The sequence below is a fragment of the Neomonachus schauinslandi genome, chromosome 8 (assembly GCF_002201575.2).
Source record: "Neomonachus schauinslandi chromosome 8, ASM220157v2, whole genome shotgun sequence".
Taxonomy (NCBI): domain Eukaryota; kingdom Metazoa; phylum Chordata; class Mammalia; order Carnivora; family Phocidae; genus Neomonachus; species Neomonachus schauinslandi.
Window position 1 is genome coordinate 111,250,924 of NC_058410.1, and position 21,339 is coordinate 111,272,262.

Sequence of the window (21,339 nt, forward strand, 5' to 3'; positions counted from 1 at the left end):
ACGAGGCCACTGCTCTTTCCACCACAGGCGCCCTGGAACCTCATGACAGAGACCGTCCCATCTGCAGTGACGCGATCGGTGACGCCATACAGTGACGTATGGTGTCGTAACTTACCCGGAGCCAGGTGCCGGCAGGGCAGCCACACCCTGGGGCCCCCAGCTCGGGAGGGCGACGGGTCAGGCGGGTGGGAAAACGCCGCAAAACCCGCCGGGGTCGACCTCCGGCCCTAAACCCTCAGATCCCGCCTCCCCGCCGCCAACCGGTTGCTAAGTGACGCCAGCGCGCAGAGGCGCGTGCGCGGCCACGGCGGTGTGCGTGAGGGCGGACGCGCGCCGCGGCGGCGGCGGCGGCGGCGGCGGCGAGGACGGCGGCGACGGCAGCGGCCGAGGGGGCGGTGGCTACGAGGTGCGTGCGGAGCAGGCGGAAGAGGCGTCCGTACGGGAGGCTAGGTCGCAGAGGAACATCGTTGGGGTGAGTAGCCGGGGCCTCTCAGGGGAGGTGGGGCCTGGCCGCACCTGCTGCGCGGACCCGGGGCGCGGGAACGCGCGCCCCCACCGTACCCGCGCGCGCCGCTCCACGCCCCTCTGCCGCTTTTTCCGGGGGCGGGGAAGGAGCCGGGACGGGGGCTGGCGAGGGTCAGTTTCTGGGCGCGGGCGCTCCGGGAAGCGGCAGCGAGGGGCCGGTGGAGACAGTGTGGTCCCGGAAGGTGTAGTGGGAAGTAGGTGTCTGGGGGCGTCGGGGTGACTTTGCCGGGCTCCCAGACAGAGGAGTCGGAATCTGGAGAAGCCCAGGTTCCTAGAGCAGTCTCGCAGGCGGCCTGAGACAAGGTTGACAGAGACCGAGAGGAGGCGGAACTGGGGACGCGGCGTTGGGGTTCGGAAAGTTTGGCATGCTGGGGCCTTCCTCGCCCCTGCCCTGGCTGGGCTCCAAGGAGGAGCCGGTTGTTATGGAGAGAGTTGTGAATCAGTGCCGGCGTGCGGCGTCAGACACACCCACGACTTGGGGAAGGCGATCTGTCAGTACTGATAGGGGCGGCCAACCTGTTGCCTGAGTTTCCAACTTCATATGTATGCGCACGTGCCTAATGCACGCATACAACTTTGCCCTAGGCATTCTATATCAATTGTTGCTAAGGATTTTGAGGCCGGGGGCGGATATCCATCCTAAGTTCTCACTTCCTCGTAGACTCAAATCAGCTGTTTTATTTCTCAGAACCCTGTTGTGTTTCTGTCATTATGAGGGCCAAGGAAGTAGGGAGGCACTGTTTTTTGTTTTCCTTAAAAGTAGTACAGACTTGCTAGTTACTAGGCAGAAAATACAGATTGTGTTCAACGTGCGGGCTAGAAAATGGTGGTGGTCGGGCAAGCCTGAGTGTAAGGTGCAGCAAATAAATCATCACACCAGTGCTCTCAGGGCGCTGCATCCCCTCATGAGTCAATATGTGGCCGTTGTAGTTATCATCCTTGGGAGAAAAGAGTATTGGAGGTAGGGAAGAAGTCAGTATTTCCTGACTTTTGATTAAGGCAATGTCTAGAACTGGTACAGAGACTGTCCTGAAATTTAATCGTAATCTGTGCAAGAAAACTGAAGAAAATAACTTGTGAGTTTTCATTCAGCTCTAAAATTTTGTGGTTGTTTCATAACTGAGGCTCTGTAAAGTATGCTGCCTGAGGTGCTTACATCTTGGAACCAATAATAACCTTGCTCTGTAGCACTTAGAGTACTGGGAATTCAATGTCTCTTGTTCTGCGGACTGTACCAGTTTTTAGGACAGGTATCCTGTCATTTTTATTCATAAGCATTCATAAGCATTTTATTCTTAAGCATCTACAAAAGTTTGCTGCAGAGTAGGCACACAATAGGTATTTGTTATATATTGCACTGTGTCTGAGTGTTTATTAATGTACAGCAAACATTTAACTCTGTTCATCAAGTAGTTAATACCTGTGCCCCCCTGCCCTATATCATGTTACGTGTGGGAGGAGGGTTGTGGGTACAAATGACATAGAAGACCTGGCTTTTTTTTTTTTTTTTTTAAGAATAAACAGTCTGGCTGGGAAAACAAGCATATGTATGTCAAATCATCATGAAACCAAATGAGGCAGTATGTAAATAAGTGCTGGGGGAGGAGCTGTACTTTAAATGCAGTAGAAATTTAGAAAAGCTAAGACCTGTGGTGGGCTGAGCTACTGAACTCTTTGGAAGAGGTAAGATTTGATCCGGTCTTTGAAAGAGCTATAAAATTTGAATTAGAGAAGAGATAAGAAATCACATGTTGAGAAAATCGTGTGAGTGTGCTTGATGGGGGAAATATTGAGGAGACCTTCATGTCCTGTCCGGTGAATGGGGCAGGCGATCACTGATAGGGAGATACTGGAGAGATAAGGTTTAGCAGGTTGGGAAGGGAAAAGTGTTAAGACTTAGGCAGGCTTATCAGCATCCCACTGATAACGGGATAGGGCCTGCTTGCTGGGTGGGATGGAAGCTGTGTTCAAATAGAGTCTTAGACAAGAATACGTGTTATCCTTACTTAAGATTAAGGGATATTATGGTTGAACCAGGATCAGGTTGTTGTATACTTCTGATTTCAGTTACTAATTTGAATAAATGCCTCACTAATGTGAGTGTATCTTATGTATTTAGTCAATAGTGCGTGTCCCCATTTCTAAAATCTACCTGATGTGCTTGGGCCTCTCCATTGGAAATCTGAAATGATGTACCCAAAGCAATTATCCAGCCACTCTCGGTGACACAGTTTTGCTTGGGATTATCTCTTACAGTGGTCTGTGAGGATTGAAGTTACTGCTAATCCTGTAAAATATACAAATAATGTTTGCTGGGAAAGGAGTCTATTTGAAGAAGGATGCTAACAAATATTGACAAAAACACTTGAGAAAATTAAAAATGTTGCTGCTGAATATTGAACCTTTGGTCTTTATAATATCTTTTGTTGTTATGTGGAAATTCTTTTGAGTGGTACATAAACCTGAAGTTGAATTGCTAACGTACCCTGTGTAAAGTTGCAACACCAAATGTTGCATTATTTAACAACTCAGCAAATACTTACTGGGTGCTGGCTATGGCTAGATACTGTGGTAGGTGCTGGGAACACAAACAATAAGACACGGTCTACCCCCTGAGATACTAAGTGTTCATCAGACTAGACAAACACCTAAATGTGGTGTGTTATAAGAGTTAATCACTTTGGAATAAGTAAAATGCTGAGGGCATTGATGACTTTGGCTGGGGAAAAATTGGTAGAATCAGGGAAGGCTTTAAAGAGAAGAGGATAGAACTTAGCCCTGCAGGTTAAGTAGAATTTTGTATATGTAAAAGGGAAAAGAAGCATTCCAAGCAGAGGGGAGAGCATAAGCAAAGTTGCCAAAGATTAAAATTAATAGGGTTTTTGGAAAACCTTGAGTTGTTTCTTGATGAGACAGGAAAGGTATATTTGGAGCCAAATTATGAGGGGGTCTTCCATTCCATTCTAAAAAGCCTAGACTTTCCTCCCTTCAATGCCACCCCTATGTGGGTGATGGAGAACCTTGGAAGGTGGACTAATCAGAGCAGAAAATTAACTGGCAGTTCCTGCGCAGAACTGCATTAGTGTGGAGAGGCAGGGAGACCAGTTAGGATGTAGATGAGATATGCTGGGAGCCTGAAGAGGGAGAGTGGGAATGGGTGGACTGTAGAGGTATTTTAGATGTTAAAATCTCTAAATGTTATGACCATCTAGAGGAGGGAGAGTGAGAAGTCAAAGATGTGTCTGGCTTGAGTAACTGGTGATTATGATGACATTAAATTAGAAAACACAGGAGGAAGAACAGATATGCAGTGGAGAGAAGAAATTATGGCATGTTAATTATCTAGGTCCCTGTGTAGAATTTCGAGAGAGCCAGTAGGTGATTGGGAATTCTACTCCAGAGTTGATGAGACAGTTGAGGAATAACTGTGACAATCTCCAAGGCTATGGAAATAGTACTATTTTAAGCGTGAGTATAGTAGCTAATGCCGTGGACTTTGGAGTCAGGACAACCTGAGGTCAGATCTATTTCACTTATTGGTTGGGTTGGGTGACCTTGGGCAAGTTATTTAACATCTCTAAGCCTAAATTTCTTCCTAAAAGTGGGGTTAATAATACCTTAAAGAATCACTGTGGAGATTAAATAAAATAGTATGTGCACAATGCTTAGCACAGTGCCTAGCTTATAAATGTTTAATAAATGATAGCTGCTGCTATTAGTAGTGGTAGTTAGAGTTAGTGTTGTAGAGGTAGTAGAAGAAGATAGTAGAAGAAGATATAACTACCCAAAAATTAGAGAATGAGAACTGGAAAGGACAAGGAATGGAACTTGGGGACATCAACACTTAGATCAAATTTTGATTGGTCCTTAGACTTGAGTGTGCATCAGAAATACCTGAGGCCTTGATAAAACACAGATTGCTGGACCCCCCGCCCATAGTTTCTGATTGAGTAGGTCTGAATGGGGTTGAGAATTTGCATTTTGAACAAGTTCTCAGGTAATGCTGATGTTGGTGTTCCCATGACCAAACTTTGAGAACTACTGACTTAGAGGCTGGATCAAAGAAGAGAAACCAGCATAGAGACTAACAAAGAGATTGAGGTGAACAGAGACCCAGGAGATAGTTCAGAGAAGGTTAGGGAGGTAGCAGCCTGAAGACTCTGTAGATCCACCAGTGTTCTTTCCAGTTCCATAGACTTCATCACATTCTTATTTCTGTCTTCTCCAGGATTTGGCATAATGCTTGGCACATAGCAGTGCTTGAATGAACCTTGGAAGCCCCTTAATTACTGTCCTTGTGCATGATTGCACATACTTCACACACAGATTTCATTCATCCTCGAAATCTTACATCTCTGCTGAGTCATAGAGAAGATACTGTTTCTAATTTTACACCCACACGCAATAACTACAGAAAATCTCTTTCAAATAGCTGATGCATTAGCTAGGTGCTGTGACTTCATGTTAGATGTCCTAACCCTTGCGCCCCTTTATTTTTAATGTCAGAGTCCAGTTTGCAAAATAATTGTCAATAACAAGTGTCAAGATTACAGTCTGTGTCCTGTATTAGGCACTTTGCAGGTTTATAAGATAAGCAAATAATATACTCCCTGTATCTCGGAAGTTTACAGTAGGATGGTCAAAGGAAAGGAACAAGGAGATATCACAGAAGTGTAGACTGAGAGGAACCTGAATATGAAGACTCATTCCTTGTTTGCCAGTAAATTTTTGATCTTATGTGTCTCACATACTGAGGACTTTTGGCATATAGAACAAATGTTAGTTCTCATCCCTGACAGGAATCTGTAAGAGAGTTCCATGGTATAAGAAAATCAAACACTAGTTGTGCAAAGATACAAGCACATAATAAAGAGATTTCAGGAGGTAAGTTGTAGTTTCATGACTAGCCAGTTAGCTACTCACCATGCTTCCTGGGCTCTTGGTCTCTCTCATTTATTCTGTCAACATTTGTTAAGTATTTACCATGTGCCAGAAACTGTGTAAAGTGCTGGCCATTGAGAACTAATTGCTCTGGGCATCTAACCCTGGCTTTAGTTAGGGTACGGTATGATATGTGTGAACGAGTGTGCGTACATGTTGTCAGGGGAAGATCTGATACATGCATTTTATAATCTTAAGAATATATTGATATGGGGGCGCCTGGGTGGCTCAGTTGGTTAAGCGACTGCCTTCGGCTCAGGTCATGATCCTGGAGTCCCTGGATCGAGTCCCGCATCGGGCTCCCTGCTCCGCAGGGAGTCTGTTTCTCCCTCTGACCCTCCCCCCCTCTCATGTGCTCTCTCCCATTCTCTCTCAAATAAATAAATAAAATAAAATAAAATAAAAAGAATATATTGATATGAGCAGACATCAAGGATTTGAAGTTAAATTCATTCTGCCTTATGTATGCAAGGAGCCATGCAAAATATATAAAAATAAACCAAAAATTTTGAAGATTTATTTGAGAGAGAGAAAGCATGAGCAGGAGGGCCAGAGGGGGAGAGAGAATCTCAAGCAGACCTTGTGCTGAGTGCAGAGCCCGACATGGGGCTTTGTCTCAGGACCCTGAGATCATGACCTGAGCCAAAACGAAGAGTGGGATGCTTAACTGACTATGCCACCCAGGTACCCCAATAAACACAGTTTTAAGCAGTCAAAGAATATATACTTTGGTAGAGGAGAAAAAAATGTATTTATAATGCTACATAGAATATGACAAGTGCTATGTAAATATTGGTCACAGACTAGGTCCTCTGATGCTTGTTGAGTGCCTCAGGGTTCAGTTGTGATTTAAATTCATACATTACTGTAATGTTCCAGAAATTATAATGCCATAAATCCATATTAATCTCTTGGGCTGCTTTTGCATCTTTATATGGTACTGAAAAATATCCGGCAGTCTGTGTCCTTGTTTTCTTGGTTTGGGAAATATACTTATAGTACATGTAAGGAAAAAGGTTATTAACAACTAGCTATTGGGGTGCCTGGGTGGCTTAGTCGGTTAAGCATCTGCCTTCAGCTCAGGTCATGATCCCAGAGTCCTGGCATTTAGTCCCACGTCGGACTCCCTGCTCAGCGGGGAGTCTGCTTCTCCCTCTGACCCTCCCCCTCTCTCTCTCGTTCTCTCTCAAATAAATAAATAAATAAAATCTTAAAAAAAATAAAACAAAAAAACCAACTAGCTATTGTTTGTCAAGTCACTGCATTATGCTAGGCCCTTTCTATATGTCATTTAATCCTTATAATAACAGGTTTGTAAATTGGGTGTTATCCCCATTTTACTGATAAAGCAACTGAGATACAAAATGGGGAGAAAAGTTTGCCTGCCATTTGTGGCCAGTGAGGTAGGACAGGGATTCAGCCCCAGGCCTGGACTCCAGAGCCAGTGTTCTTCATGTCATCTACTGACAATCAACATGGGGATGTCCAGGTGGAGAAATCCAATCTTGTTTCTGCTGATTTGGGAAAAGTTGTTGGAGGAAGTTAGAATTTTAATAACTGCCTGAATGATTGAAGATAATTTAATAATATTTTTGGGATAGAGGGGAAAAGGAGGTAGACATTTAAAAGCCCCAGTGCTAAGTCTCCTGTGAAGACATGGTTATTATTTGACCCCACATTTTTTAGCTGACTGACAAGAGATTTTACATAAACATCAGATTTTTCACTTTTCTATATATAGGTGCAAAAGTCTTCAATAGGAGGAACTGTACTTTTCCAAGCTAATGACATTTAAAGTAAATTCAGAACTCCTTTTTTATCACTTAGTGAAAAATATCTTGCTCCTCACTCTAAACAGTGTATACTTCTGTCCCTTCTCTCTACACCACTATTCCTTCTCCCCACCCACATGTTCGTTTTTTAATCTACTTACAAGTTAAATAGTTATCTGTATGTTCTATTTGATGTATCCCTTGGGTCCTATTTTTTAATAGTCCTGAAGTTACAGCTGTAAGCATCTTTGTAAAGCAGAGTCAATTCTGGCTAATTTCACAATTAATACTTTTATAAAATTATAATTATACAAATGGATAAATATTAAACCCTGTATTATCTATTGCTATGTAACAAATTACCCCCCCAATTAGCAGCTTAAAACAACAAACTCTTTTTTTTTTTTTTTTTTTTAAGAGAGGGAGAGAGAGAGAGAAGGCAGAGAGGGAGGGACAGAGGGAGCAAGATAATCTTAAGCAGGCTCCATACCCCAGCTCAGAGCCTAACGGGGAGCTCTATTTCACAACCCTGAGATCATGACCTGAGCTGAAATCAAGAGTCAGAGGCCCAACTGACTGAGCCATCCAGGAGCCCCCAAACATTTCTTATCTAATGATTTCTGTGGGTTAGGAATTCATTTGCAGCTTAGTTGGATGGTTTTGGCTCAGAGTCTCTGATGAATTGCCCTCCAGCTGTTGGCCAGGACTGCCACAGTCATCCCAAGGCTTGATTGGGACTGGAGGGTCTGCTTCCAAGATGGCTGCCTCACATGGCTGTTGGCACAAGGCCTTAGGTCTTTTATTGGGCTGTTTGAGTATCCTCACAACATGTCAGCTGGTTTCACCCAGAGCAAGTGATGCAAAAGGAAGGAGGATACCACATGCCTTATATGGCCTGTTTTGAAAACACACACGGCCACTTCTGCTCTAGTCCATTTATTACAAACAAGTCATTAAGACCAGCCCACACTCAAGGGAAGGCAATTAGGCTCCACTTTTTTTGGGGGGGGATGGTGGGTCAAAGAATTTGTAGACAGATTTTAAAACACCATAAATCCTTTGTCATATGAAGCTGTTTCCTCACTGAAATTGATTGTCTCTATTTTTTTTTTTTAAGATTTTATTTATTTATTTATTTGACAGAGCATGTAAGAGTGGGGTGAAGGGCAAGGGAGAGGGAGAAGCAGACTCCCTGCTGAGCAGGTAGCCCCATGTGGGGCTCCAACCCAGCGCCCTGATATCATGACCCGAGCCGAAGGCAGATGCTTAACTGACTGCCCCTGATTGTCTCTGTTGTCGCCATGTAGTAACGTAGTAATTTTTCTGACTTGTGTATTCACAGTATTTTCTGGAAATGTTCTGAAGTCAAGGTAGTGGGTTTTTAAAATCTGAAGCAAGTTTTCACAGATTACAGATTTGTTTGTGATTTCTTGAAGTTTTGCATCTATTTCATTAGCTGCAGTTCTAATACTGCCAGAAAGTTTTCATTTTTGTCCTATTTTATACATTTATTCTTGTATCATTTCATTTACACTATTTAATGGTTTCCATGATTAATCTTAAGTAGAACCAAACATTTCAAGGCAAATTGATTTACCTTCCAAACTTTTAGAAGAAAAGTGCTTGCTTAACCCGTGTTTGAAGGCACACATTTCAACTTCCACAGAGCACAGTGACTTTGGGTTTCATGGCTTGGATGAGGCTTTTAACTTTGTTCAAGTCCTTTGTGTACTTGAGAAGCTCTTCTTGAGTAAGGTCCTTACGTAGCTCCATTGGATTCCAAATCTCATTCTTTTGAAAGTGTATATAGAATTGGTTTAGTCAGAGAACCTTTTTTTTTTTTTAAAGATTTTATTTACTTATTTGACAGAGAAAGACACAGTGAGAAAGGGAACACAAGCAGGGGGAATGGGAGAGGGAGAAGCAGGCTTCCTGCCGAGCAGGGAGCCCGATGTGGGGCTCAATCCCAGGATCCTGGGACCATGACCTGAGCTGAAGGCAGACGCTTAACGACTGAGCAACCCAGGTTCCCCTAGTCAGAGAACCTTTTTGGAACATCACAGTTAGGTTCATATTTTGGCACTTTCTTTCTTTATTTTTTTTTAAATTTTGTAAAAAGATTTTTATTTAGAGAGAAAGCAAGAGAGAGAGAGCATGAGCAGGGGGAGGGGCAGAGGGAGAGGGAGAGAGAGAATGTCAAGCAGACTCTTCGCTGAGCATGGAGCCCGATCTGGGGCTTAATCTCATGACCCTGAGATCATGACCTGAGCTGAAACCAAGAGTTGGAGGCTTAACCGCCTGAGCCACCCCCACGCCCATATTTCTTTAGATGTTAACCAGATCTAGACTTTACCGTCCCTACCCCCAACAGGTATCAATTACCTTACTTTTTTCTTCTTTTTATTTTGTCCCAATTTTAGACGGAAAAGATTTCTCCTATAGCCTTTACTACATTTCCCCAAATGTTAACATTTTACCACATCTGTTTTATCCTTTCTATCTCTCTCTCTCACACACACATTGTTCAAGGGTAAGCTGCAGAGCATTATTTACAACAGCTAAACTGTGGAGGCAGCCCAAGTGTCCATCAATAGGTGAATGGATAAAGAAGATGTGGTATATATATTCAATGGAATATTATTCAGCCATAAAAAGAATGAAATCTTGCCATTTGTGCCAACATGGATGGATGTAGAAGATACAGTGCTAGATGAAATGAGTCAATCAGAGGAAGACAAATACCATGTGATTTCACTGACCTATGAAATTTAAGAAAAAAAAAAGAGACAAACAAAAAACACTCTTCACTGTGGAGAACAAACTGATGGTTACCAGAGGGGAGGTGGGTGGGGGGGATGGGTGAAACAGGTGAAGGGGATTAAGATCACACCTTGATGAGCACTAAATAATATATGGAACCGTTGAATCATTAAATTGTACACCTGGAACTGTTATAACTATGTTAAGTACATTGGAATGAAAATTAATAATAATAAAAAGAGCAAGTGGCAGATACAATGCCCTTTTACCCCAATCCTTCAGTGTGCATTTCCTTAAAAGAAAAAAGAATATTCTCATATTAACCACCTTCTAATCATCAGGAAATTAGTATTAATACAGTACTTTTATTGTCCTGATTGGCTTATGAGTGAACACAATTCATAGCAACAACAAAAAAAAACCCAACACACAGAAACAAAAACCACTCACACACGACCTTCAGTTGTTGTTTTCCTTTGGTCTCCTTTAGTCTGGAACAGTTTCTCAATACTTTGTGACACTGAGGGCGCCTGGGTGGCTCAGATGGTTAAGTGTCTGCCTTCGGCTCAGGTCATGATCCCAGGGTCCTGGGATCAAGTCCCACATCAGGCTCCCGGCTCAGCGGGGAGCCTGCTTCTCCCTCTGACCCTCTCCCCTCTCGTGCTGTTTCTCTCTCGCTCGCTCTCTAAAAAATAAATAAAATCTTTAAAAAAAAAAAATACTTTGTGACACTGACTTTTTTGAGGAGTATAGGCTAGTTTCTTATTCGAGGTTTGTCTGGTGCACCTTCATGATTTGACCCATGTTTATCTGTTTTTGGGAGGGATACCACAGATGTTGTGTTTTTCTCAGTGCATCATTTTAGGGAAGCCAATGATGCTGATGTTACTGCTGATGTTACCTTTGATCATTTAGTTCATAAGGATTCTTCCTGGTTTCTCCACTGTAAAGTTACTATTTTTCCTTTGTAACTAATAAGTATCTTCTGGAGAAATACTTTGAAACTGTAAATATCCTGTTACTCCTCAAACTTTCACCTACTCATTTTAGCATCCATTGTTGATTGTTTCCTGAATCAATTTTGCTGAATGAATATTTCCTAATTCCATTATTCCTCCTACATTTATTAGTTGAGTTCCCCCCATTAGTTAATGTCACTATAAATTCACAGAATCTTGTGTTATTCAGTGGGTTATAATTTTTATTTATTATTTATTTTTAAATTTATATAAGTATAGTTAACATACAGTGTTATGTTAGTTTCAGGAGTACAATATACTGATTCAATACTTCCATACATAACACAATGCTCCTCATGACAATGCACTCCTTAATCCCTATCACCTATTTCACCCCTTCCCTCTGGTAACCATCAGTTTGTTCCCAATAGTTAAGCATCTGTTTCTTGGCTTTCTCTCCCTCCCTCCCCCCGAACTCTCTCTCTCTCTCTTTCTCTCTCTCTCATTTCCCTTTACTATCATTATTTCTTTTACTCAAATTGCCCCCATATTCAACCAATTGAAACTTTTTCAGGCTGGCTCCTGTCTTTGTGATGTGTCCCCATTATTCTTTTTTAAGTTTTTATTTTTGCAAGAGAGGGCACGTGCATGAGAACACAAGTGGGGGGGGGAGGGGCAGAGGGAGAAGCAGACTCCCCCCTGAGCAGGGAGCCCGATGTGGGACTCAATTCCAGAACCCTGGGATTATGACCTGAGCTGAAGGCAGACGCTTAACCAACTGAGGCACCCAGGCACCCTGTGTCCCCATTATTCTTTGAGCACCTCCTTATTTTCTAGTACAGTGAGATGGTCCAGGTTCATCTGTATTTTCCCTACCTCTGCCTTGGATTCAGCTCCAGGGAACCCTTAGTGGAAAATTGTATCTAGAAATCAAAATCCCAGTGCTAGGTGTGCTCACAGCTATCAGAATGTCATTGCTTCTAGACTGTCTTAGCAAACAGGGCTGTGTGTGTGTGTGTGTGTGTGTTTACACCCATACACCTCTATATCTAGTTTTGTGTATCTCTATCTGAATTAAACCCAGGAGTTCACACTGAGCCATCCAGTTCCTGTCCTACACCACAGGGTTTCTTCTAACCGTTCCTCTTTTCTTATTTCTAATTCCTCCTACAGTAAGAACCTGGTCCCCCCTTTTGACCTTATATTTACTTATTTGTACACTTAATGTACCTAGAAAGTAGGTTGAAAATTGCTAACCTGTGCCTTTGTGAAAATTCAGTATTTGTTTAACCTTTAACCTTTAGCCTGAAGGCATAGAGTATAGCCACTTTGTTCAAAAGTTACATAGTTATGTAGCCCTTTCAGTGTGATTATGTTATTCATTTGAAATACAGTTTGGTTCATTTGATTCTCTGTATTTTATGTCACCCTCTTGCCTCCCCATCTTTGTTGATTTTATTTACTGTCCTTTTTTGAGCATGTGAAACATGAACATGGTTGAAAAAGTCAAGAAGTCATCCTCAGAAAAGTGTCACCCCCATTTCTTCTGTCCTTTCCACTCTCTAACCACCTCCTATAATCTAGTCATTTTCTCTGCTCTATCCTTACTATGCCTCTTTTTGCACAGATGACCAGATATATGTATATCTTCTTATTCCCCCATTTTTTTTTCTTACACAAAAGGTGCTGTAGATATTCTTCTGCATTTTACTTTTTACACTGAACATTGTATCCTGGAAACCACTCCACTTAAGTTCCTAGAGAGCTTTCTTGTTCTGTTCTACAACTGCATAAAATTCCTTTGTGAGTAGGTCACCTGCTTACTTCCATGAGATTTCTTATATTTACCTAGTACTTTTAGAGCACTTTCCTCTTGTTGCCTCATTCCATTCATGCTTGCCTCTACCTTTCCCGTTTAGGTTTAGGTGCCTTTCTTAGGCTTCCTCAGTCACACTCTCCAAGCCGTAGATTAATTTCTTATCAGATTGAACTTGCTTTTCTTCCCCCTCAATTCCTTGTCCTGATGAATGCTACATTATTCATCTAAGCTGAAAACCTGAGTGTCCTGAACTCCTTCTCTCTTGTACCCTGATATTCTATCTTGTTTATAATTCCTTATACCCATTTTCTCCTTTCCATTCTTACTGCTTTTACCTTCATTGAAGTCCTCAATTTCTTGCCTACATTATTGCATTAGAATCCTTAACTATAGAGCAATGGTCCGAGGACAGCATTAAAGTCACCTGGTAATTTGTTCAAAATGGAAATTTGAGGACCTCACTCTAGAGCTTCTGAATCAGAAACTCTGGGGATCTGGGAATGGGACCTGGCCATCTGTTTTACCGTTCCCTCCAGGTGGTTCTGATACAACTAAAGTTTGGGGACCACGGATAGAGTGCAAAATTGCAGAAGGAGCTTTTTTTTTTTTTTAAGATTTTATTTATTTATTTGAGAGAGAGAGCATGAGTGGGGGAGGGAGGAGCAGAGGGAGAGGGAGAAACAGACTCTCCACTGAGCAGGGAGCCTGATGTGGGGCTCAATCCCAGGATTCTGGGATCATGACCTGAGCCAAAGGCAGACTCTTAACCTACTGAGCCACCTAGGTGCCCCATAGAAGCAGCTTTTAAAGACATTAGTAGATACCAAAAGTGAAGAAAGAAGTGAACAACCTGTGAAAAATGGGAACGCTTGAACTGAGCTGACCAAGGCACAAGGAACCTCCAAAAAAGGGGAAGGAACGCTCATTTGTTTCCTGCCGGCTTTCCTTTTTTGTCCCATAGGACACATAGTCTTTGGCACAGGATCCTAGAACTCACACTGATGCTTTCCTAGCCTGGGTCCAAGCTTGCATAGAAAATGTCTGTATCTTTTAAAACTTTTGTTTCTGTTGTCCAGCAACACACATACAGACAAGTACGTGGAACACAAATGCTGAACTTAATAAATTATTTTAAAGTAACATCCAGTTTATTTCCACTTGGTTAAGAAATAAAACCCTGTTGGTCCCTAGGCACCCATCAGGTGCCCCTTCCCAATCTCAGCCCCTCTTCTAAAAGTAAACACTGTCATGACTTTTATAATATTACTTCCTTATTCTTTTTTATGTTTTATCTCCTAAGTATACCCATTAAACACTTACAGGTTACTTAGCCTATTTTTGAACTTTATATAAATGAAATCATATGGGTGTATTCTTTATGTTGGGATTGTTTAACTTAATATTACATTTTGAGATTTAGTCATCTCGTTGCATACAGCTGATTTTTTTTCATTTTCACTGCTGCGTAGTATTCCATTTCAGGACTGTACAGTTTTTCCTTTCTGCTTTTGATGGACATTTGGGTTGTTTCTAGGGCCTTTTGTGTTTTAGCTAGGATATTCTTGTACATGCTCGTGAACGTGTCTTACCTTAGTATATGGTAGAGTAGTATTACTGAGTCATATGGTGTGCAGATCTTCAATATCAGTAGATAACAGCAGATTTTTCTAAAGTGGTTAAACCATTTCAATATTTCTATTTATTTTTGAGCCTTTATATTATCAGTATGAGGATCACTTACATCAAGCTAGCTAATACTCATACCATAGTTTTCAGTACCTTGCTGGAGTCCTAGAGATGGAGAAGGCAGCTTAATGAAGAAATAACCTTTGTAACAAACAGCTCAGCTAACATCAACTCATTATCTTTAAAAAAAAAAATCAGCTTTAAGGAGGTAATATATGGACGTGGTACAAAATTTAAAAATACAAAGGGGTATACAACAGAAAATAGGTTTTCCTTTCATCCTTACCCAACAGACATCCAGTTCTTCCTTCTGGAAGCAGCCACTGTTACCCCTGATATATTAATTTGTTCAACAAATTTTTACTGAGTGCCACGTAAACGCCAGGAATTGTTCTAGTGTTTGGAGATAGAGGGGTGAACAAAACAGGCAAAGATCTGCTCTCATTCATGGAGGCTTCTGTTCTACTAGGAGTGATTAAAAGTAGTAGTGATTCCTGTATACCTTTTCAGAAATATTCTGTCTGTATATGACACGTTCTTATGTTTATTCCTAAATACAAAGGTCACATACCACATTAATGCATCTTGCTTTTTATTCATCGTATCTTGGAGGCTGTTCCATATCAGTATATGAAAAGGCTATCTCATTCTCTTAGCAGCCCTTACAGTGTCCCATTGTATGGCTGTTGTCAGGGAAAAAACTGGAAGACTAAAATGGGCATAAAAAAAATCACTGTCCTATCTAGTGCACTCTTCTGGGCTATCTGTGCCTTTCATTGTCTTTGAGCTATTTTATAACTGTAAATTGTAGAAAACTGACAGTAATGCAGATGATTCTTGTTCATAGAAACACAAGTGGATTTTGTCCAGTGAAATGCAATTGAATGTTGCCCTGGGGATATTAACTAGTTTTGCATCTATTTGTAAAGCAATGTTAACATTCCAGATAGCACACGCATCTGTGTGTGTGCATCTATGTGTGCGTTCTTTGACGTCTTTTTTGAACCCTTTATAATATCTTACTGAATGCTTCATTAATTAGTGATTTAAACAAAATTTTGATGTTTTGTATCTATATCATGATTTATATGTGTCATGATTTTACTTTTTAAAAAATTATCTTTTAACAGATACATCATAATAACTCCCTTTTTGATGGACATTTCATTTCTTTATCAAGTAGTTCATACCAGTTTTAGACGGTTTTAATGACTAGGAAAATCTGTGCTATCATGAAGCAGTACTTCATGATGCTTTGACAAGGAGATTAATGGATGTGAGAGTTCTGGTAGTTCTTCCATCAAACATTATGACCTAGTCCCCGCCCTCAAGGAGTTAGTAGTTTAGTGGAGGAGGAGTAGGAATGATATCAGTTGAAGGGTAGCATGATATTGGGTAATCTACTAAGAGATACCTAAGATGAGGTTCGCCTAAGGGTGGGAAAGAACTGCATGGTCTTGCTTTCCTCACAGCATGCTTTTTCTCATAGGCCCCTGGTCTGTGCTTGCTGAGGCAGAACTGGACGTTCTCCCTCTTTGCCATGCTGGCTGCCAGTGTATTTGTTTTTATGCTGGCTATGGAACTAGTCAAGTTTTGGGGACTCAAGTGGAATCCCATGGCTCCAGTTACCAGCACAGTGGTCTGTTCCTATAGATGATGGCATTAGCAAGAGAATATAGTGGAGTCACATAGTTGGGGTGGGAGTGGGTTAGTGTTTATATTTGAAAGTCAGGTAGTGGGAAAATTTTCTTTGGAAGACCCTGTAATGCCTACACAATACCATATCATGGTTCTCTTAATACAGGAATGTCCTAAAATAAGCTAATTTGAATTATGAGAATTTAATTTTACTAGAAGTTTTGTTTGACACCCCTAATTTGGCTTATCAACACCTCGCCATTACTAACCATTTCCTGGCGGGCCTCTAAAGCACCGCTCTGATACTGTCTTTGCAGTTATGTACTTGGTGTTTGATAAGGTTCTCTCAGATACTAGTTTCTTATTCTGTCAGTAATAATCTTGGGTGCAGTTGCATTGTTTTTATTGATTTCCTTGCTGTCTCTACTGTTGTCTCCCCTCCATTAAAGGTTTAATTACCCAAACATTAACATATGTACACTTTGTTAACTACTGAGGAATTGTGTACCACTTAATTCAGTGAACTCTATTAAATTCTTTTGAGGTGAAGAAATCACCCTCTCAGTTTTTAAAGGAAGGGTTAATTTTCCTAAGGCAGGATAACTCTGTTTTACTACCTCTCTTTCTCTCTCTTGTCACTGTTTCTCATAACTTATTTGTCAGTGATGGAGAAACTTCCAAAATCTCTCATACCTTGCTTCAGACTTGAGTACAGCAAGGAACATTGAGTGGAGGCATTGAGTGCTGGATAGCTCCCACTATTTTGACGACTCCTTCTTTATAAATAATTGAATTCACATAAGTTAAATTTGAGTGTGATGTGCCGCCTTTACGATAAGAATTGACCTAATGCAGATGGAATTGGAGAGGAGGTTCCCAGGCAGCTTCTCTCTCATCCACGCAGACATTTGTTGTTCTCCTGCTGGGTTACATTAAGTACTGTGGATACAAGAGAGAATAATTTATATTTCCTGCCCACAGAGAACTTGTAATCTAGTGGGAGTAGGAGATTTAAAGGTAGATGTTTGTGATATAAAGCAGTAAGTGCTGTGAGAACAATATATCCAGACTATTAGCTTAGAATTTATATGCCATGAATACTTAGTCTATCCGTACTCCTGAGGAGACATCTTAATTAAGACATCTTAATAAACACTGACATTCAAAAAGGGCTTCCTGGTGATGGTAACACTTCATTAGGCCTAAAGGATAAGGCCTTACCTTACTTCAGGAGGTCAAGGGAATATGTGTTTTTGGAAGAGAGATGACAGAGTGTGTCAGGGTAAGTGGTGTTGCTGAAGCATAAGGTGAAAGGCAGAAGGGAGGCTAGAGTGGTAAGCAAGGGTCAATTCAGAGAGGACCATGGATGCCCTGTGAATTGTATAGCATTCCAGTGATCATAATCTGATCATTATAATTATATTAATAATATAATCGCTAATAACTACCATCTGTTAAGCACTTACTATATGCCAGGAACTATATTAAGTGTTTTATAGGGACATTCATAAGTGAAAATGTGGAGATGAAGAGAAGTTGAGTAACTTGTTCAAGGTCATGTCTTGACCTTGCAATGAGTGCAGAGAGGGGATTCCAAAGTGTAGAAGTCTGAGTGCAGAGCCTTTTAATTGGAGAATCATTTAAAAAGTGTTAAGCCAGGGAGGAGCTTGATTATATCTTCATTTTAGATTGGTTATTGTGCAAACTGAGTGGAGATGGAATTGAGGGGGACAAAATGGGAGGTGGGAGATAGTTTGGAAGCTGTCAGAGTAGTGAAGGTAAGAGATGATTGAAACCTGAACTAGAGTAGAAGTTATTAGACAGGTATAGGAGGGATGAATTAGAGGAATAAAATTTAGGAGGTAAAATTAGAAGATCTTGGGGCTCCTGGGTGGCTTAGTTGGTTAAGCATCTGACTCTTGATTTTGGCTCACATCATGATCTCAGGGTTGTGGGATCAAGCCCCGCGTTGGGATCCATGCTCTGTGGAAAGTCTGCTTGAGATTCTCTCTCTCTGCCCCTTCCCCTACTCACATGCTCTCTCTTTCTCTCTCTCTCTCAAATAAGTAAATCTTTTAAAAAAAAAAAAAAAAAGATCTAATTAGTTGATTAGACAGGGTGGGGTCAGGGAAAGGAAGAAGTCAAGGGAAATGTACAGGTTTTTAGCATAGGTTACTTGTGTGGTATACCCCGTATTAAGACAAAGGACACTGGAGGAAGACATGCATTAAGAAAAGATTAATTTGGTATTGAGTGTGCTGATTCAAAGTGCCAGTGGGGACATGTGGTGGAATCATATTGCAGGCATATGAATCTGTACATATGAATCTGAAATTCAGAGATGTCTGACCTAGAGAGAGAGATTTGGAAGTTAGCAGGTAGTAGTTGAAACCAGAAGGAATGATAAACTCACAAGGAGGCCCTGGGGAATATAACTCTTAAGGACACAGTAGTGATAGAAGAGACACAGAGGTAAAAGGAGAAACAGGAAAAGAGAATGTCACAGAGGCTAAGGGAGTAGAGTTACAAGAGGGTATGTTCAAGAGTGTCACATGCTGCAGAGAGACCCAGAAAGGTAAGAATGGAAAAGCGAATCTTGGCTATTCCAATTAAGAAGTCATTGATGACTGTGGTAAGAGTGGTTTCAGTGGGGTGGTGGGCTGATAGTGAGGTTTCAGTGGATTCAGGAGTGAATTGGAGGTTGGCAGGAGGAGGCCGTGGGTATAGATAATCTTATGAAGAGTTTGAATAAAAACTGGAAAAGGGATGAGACAGTATGTGTGAAGTGCAAGGTTGAACAACTGGTTCTAAACTCTTCATGCTCCCAACCTTGGGGAAGCTGGTTTGGGCTCAACAATTTGGAAGTTCTTGAAACCTTTGGAGAGTATAGACTCAAATCCTGACAGTCGAAGTCAGCTGCTTCCTTTGTAGCCTCCAAGTAGTCCTTCTATTCTCCAGTGGACTATAATTTGCTCCAGTTTGTTGTCAGTGCAATATGTATGTCAGAAAGTCATCACCAAAGTGCTTTATCCTAAATGATAGTTTGGCAAAAAAAAAAAAAAAATAATAATAATAAAGTGATGGGAGAGATTAGTGGAGGAAACCCTGGGAAGGAAAATTTGTCAACCATATACTATGTCCTTCACGTGTTTTATTTTATATTATTTTACTGCATCCTCATAGCCACCATATTGGGGGTGAGGTTATCCCCATTTTCTCAATGAGGAATTGAGATCCTTAGCCCTATCTCTCCTTATCTTATCCCAGGTTCTGCCACTGACAACTGTGACCTTGAAGAAGTTTCTCAGTTTCCTCCTCTATAAAAAGCTGTGGGTTTTGATCCTGAAGGCCTTTCCAGCTCTAGGGTTCTAGGAATCTGAATATTTATTAATAGTGTCGCTATTTGAGCATAAAAAAAGGGCTATTCAGGGAATTTTCCTCCTTTCAGTGAATTAATAACTTAGTAGTAACACTGTCAGATTGTTCAGACTAAATAATTTATTTTCCCATCACAAAGTGAGTACCCATTATGTACGTGGCCTTAGAAGGCTACTGTAAAATAAATCAAGTAAATTGGCTTGGTGACAGGCTCTCCATCAATTGTTACTAGCCCTGGGCACATGGGCAAATAGCTACCTGCAAGATTTTGTGATGATTTGAAAGTGTGTTATAGGTTAAGTGCTAAGTATTTTTATTAATTTAGGAAGTACTTTGGCATGTGGCCTTTAAAAATTACATTATTATATTATCATAAATCTTGATTAAGGCAACAAAACATATTTACTCTGGCCAGCTTCACAGCTGGGGTGAAATATTTTATAGCGTGTATAATGAGCCACTAGATGACGGTGATTCTCTGCTCACATCTGAAAGATGAGAGTTGGGAAATGAATTAGAGGCTTTAAAGGGCTCTTTAATTGTGAAAATTAATTTCAAGGAACAGTATCCTGTGCTCAGTGAGAATAACTGAGGAGGAGGAGGAGGGAAAAAAGGGAATTATGAGGCTTTTGAACCTTCTTAAGTCCATTTTGGAAAAAGGATAGAAATATAATGCTAATGTGACTTTCAAAGATATGCTCTACAACGGTGATATAAAAGAAGCAAAATCAACCAATATAGGCATTTTGAGAGTAAATATTCTCCATTTGAAGCCAATGTGTTCCAGATACCTTGATCCTGGCAAGCAGAGGTTTTCAGTGGATATAGAATCTCCCCTCAGAAGGCATCTTGAAAATTTATAGGGACATTTTTGTGTTTTTTTTGTTTTTTTGTTTAAGATTTTATTTATTTATTTTGACAGAGTGAGAGAGAACAAGCAGAGGGAGTGGGAGAGCTAGCTCCCCCTTCCCCACCTGAGCAGGGAGCCCAACGTGGGGCTCAATCCCAGGACCCCAGGATCATGACCTGAGCTGACAGCAGACACTTAACTGACTGAGCCACCCAGGCGCCCCAGGACATTTTTGTTTTCTAATGTGGTTGAGATACATATTATTTTATTATAAATTATTTTATTTTGATTTTGATTTTTCCCTTCTGTTTTAGCCAGTGTATTTTTTTAAGTGCTTAGTAGGTTCTAAATCTCAGTGTGTATGGAGAGGGTATTAACAAGGTATTTGTTATAAAAAGTAAGCTTTGGGTCTGATGGGCTTGATGGCCATTGCATTAGTTTTCTGTTGCTGCATAACAATGTACCACAAATTCCAGCTTAAAGCAACAGCCATTTTTTAGCTCACAGTTTCTGTAGGTCAGAAGTCCAGGCACAGTATAGCTGTATTGTTTGCTCACGGTCTCCCCAGGCTGAAATCAAGGTGTCTGCAGAGACTACGATCTCATCTGAGGCTCGGGGTCCTCTACCCCGGCTCAGTGGTGGTAGGCATAACTCAATTCCTTGTGCTCACGTGACTGAGGTCCTCATTTTCTTGCTGGCTATAAGCTGGGGTGGGGGGGTCACTCTCAGGTCTTAACCATGTGACCTGCTCACAACCTGGCAACTTCTTCAGGGCCAGCAGGAGAATCCTTCCAGTCTGCTCTAAAAGAGAGAGAGAGAGAGAGAGAGAGAGACACACACACACACACACACACACACACACCCCACCTATGTATAAGGTAGCCTAATGACATGGATAGCTATCCCATATTCACAGGTACTGCCCAAACTGAAGGGAAGGGGTTTGATTATACAGGATGTGTATACCAGGGGATGGAAATTATGGGGCCATGTTAGAATTTAGCCTACCAC

At 41.3% G+C, this 21,339-nt stretch overlaps 1 protein-coding gene across 1 annotated transcript in view; it reads left to right on the forward strand.

The window, feature by feature from the left end:
- The first annotated feature begins 414 nt into the window (after nt 1–414).
- Nucleotides 415–21,339, forward strand: part of BTBD9 (BTB domain containing 9) — a 423,191-nt gene continuing 402,266 nt past the window's right edge. The window contains exon 1 of the mRNA XM_021684707.1: nt 415–472. The gene's annotated coding sequence lies outside the window, so the exon portion shown is untranslated. The remainder of the gene's footprint in view (nt 473–21,339) is intronic.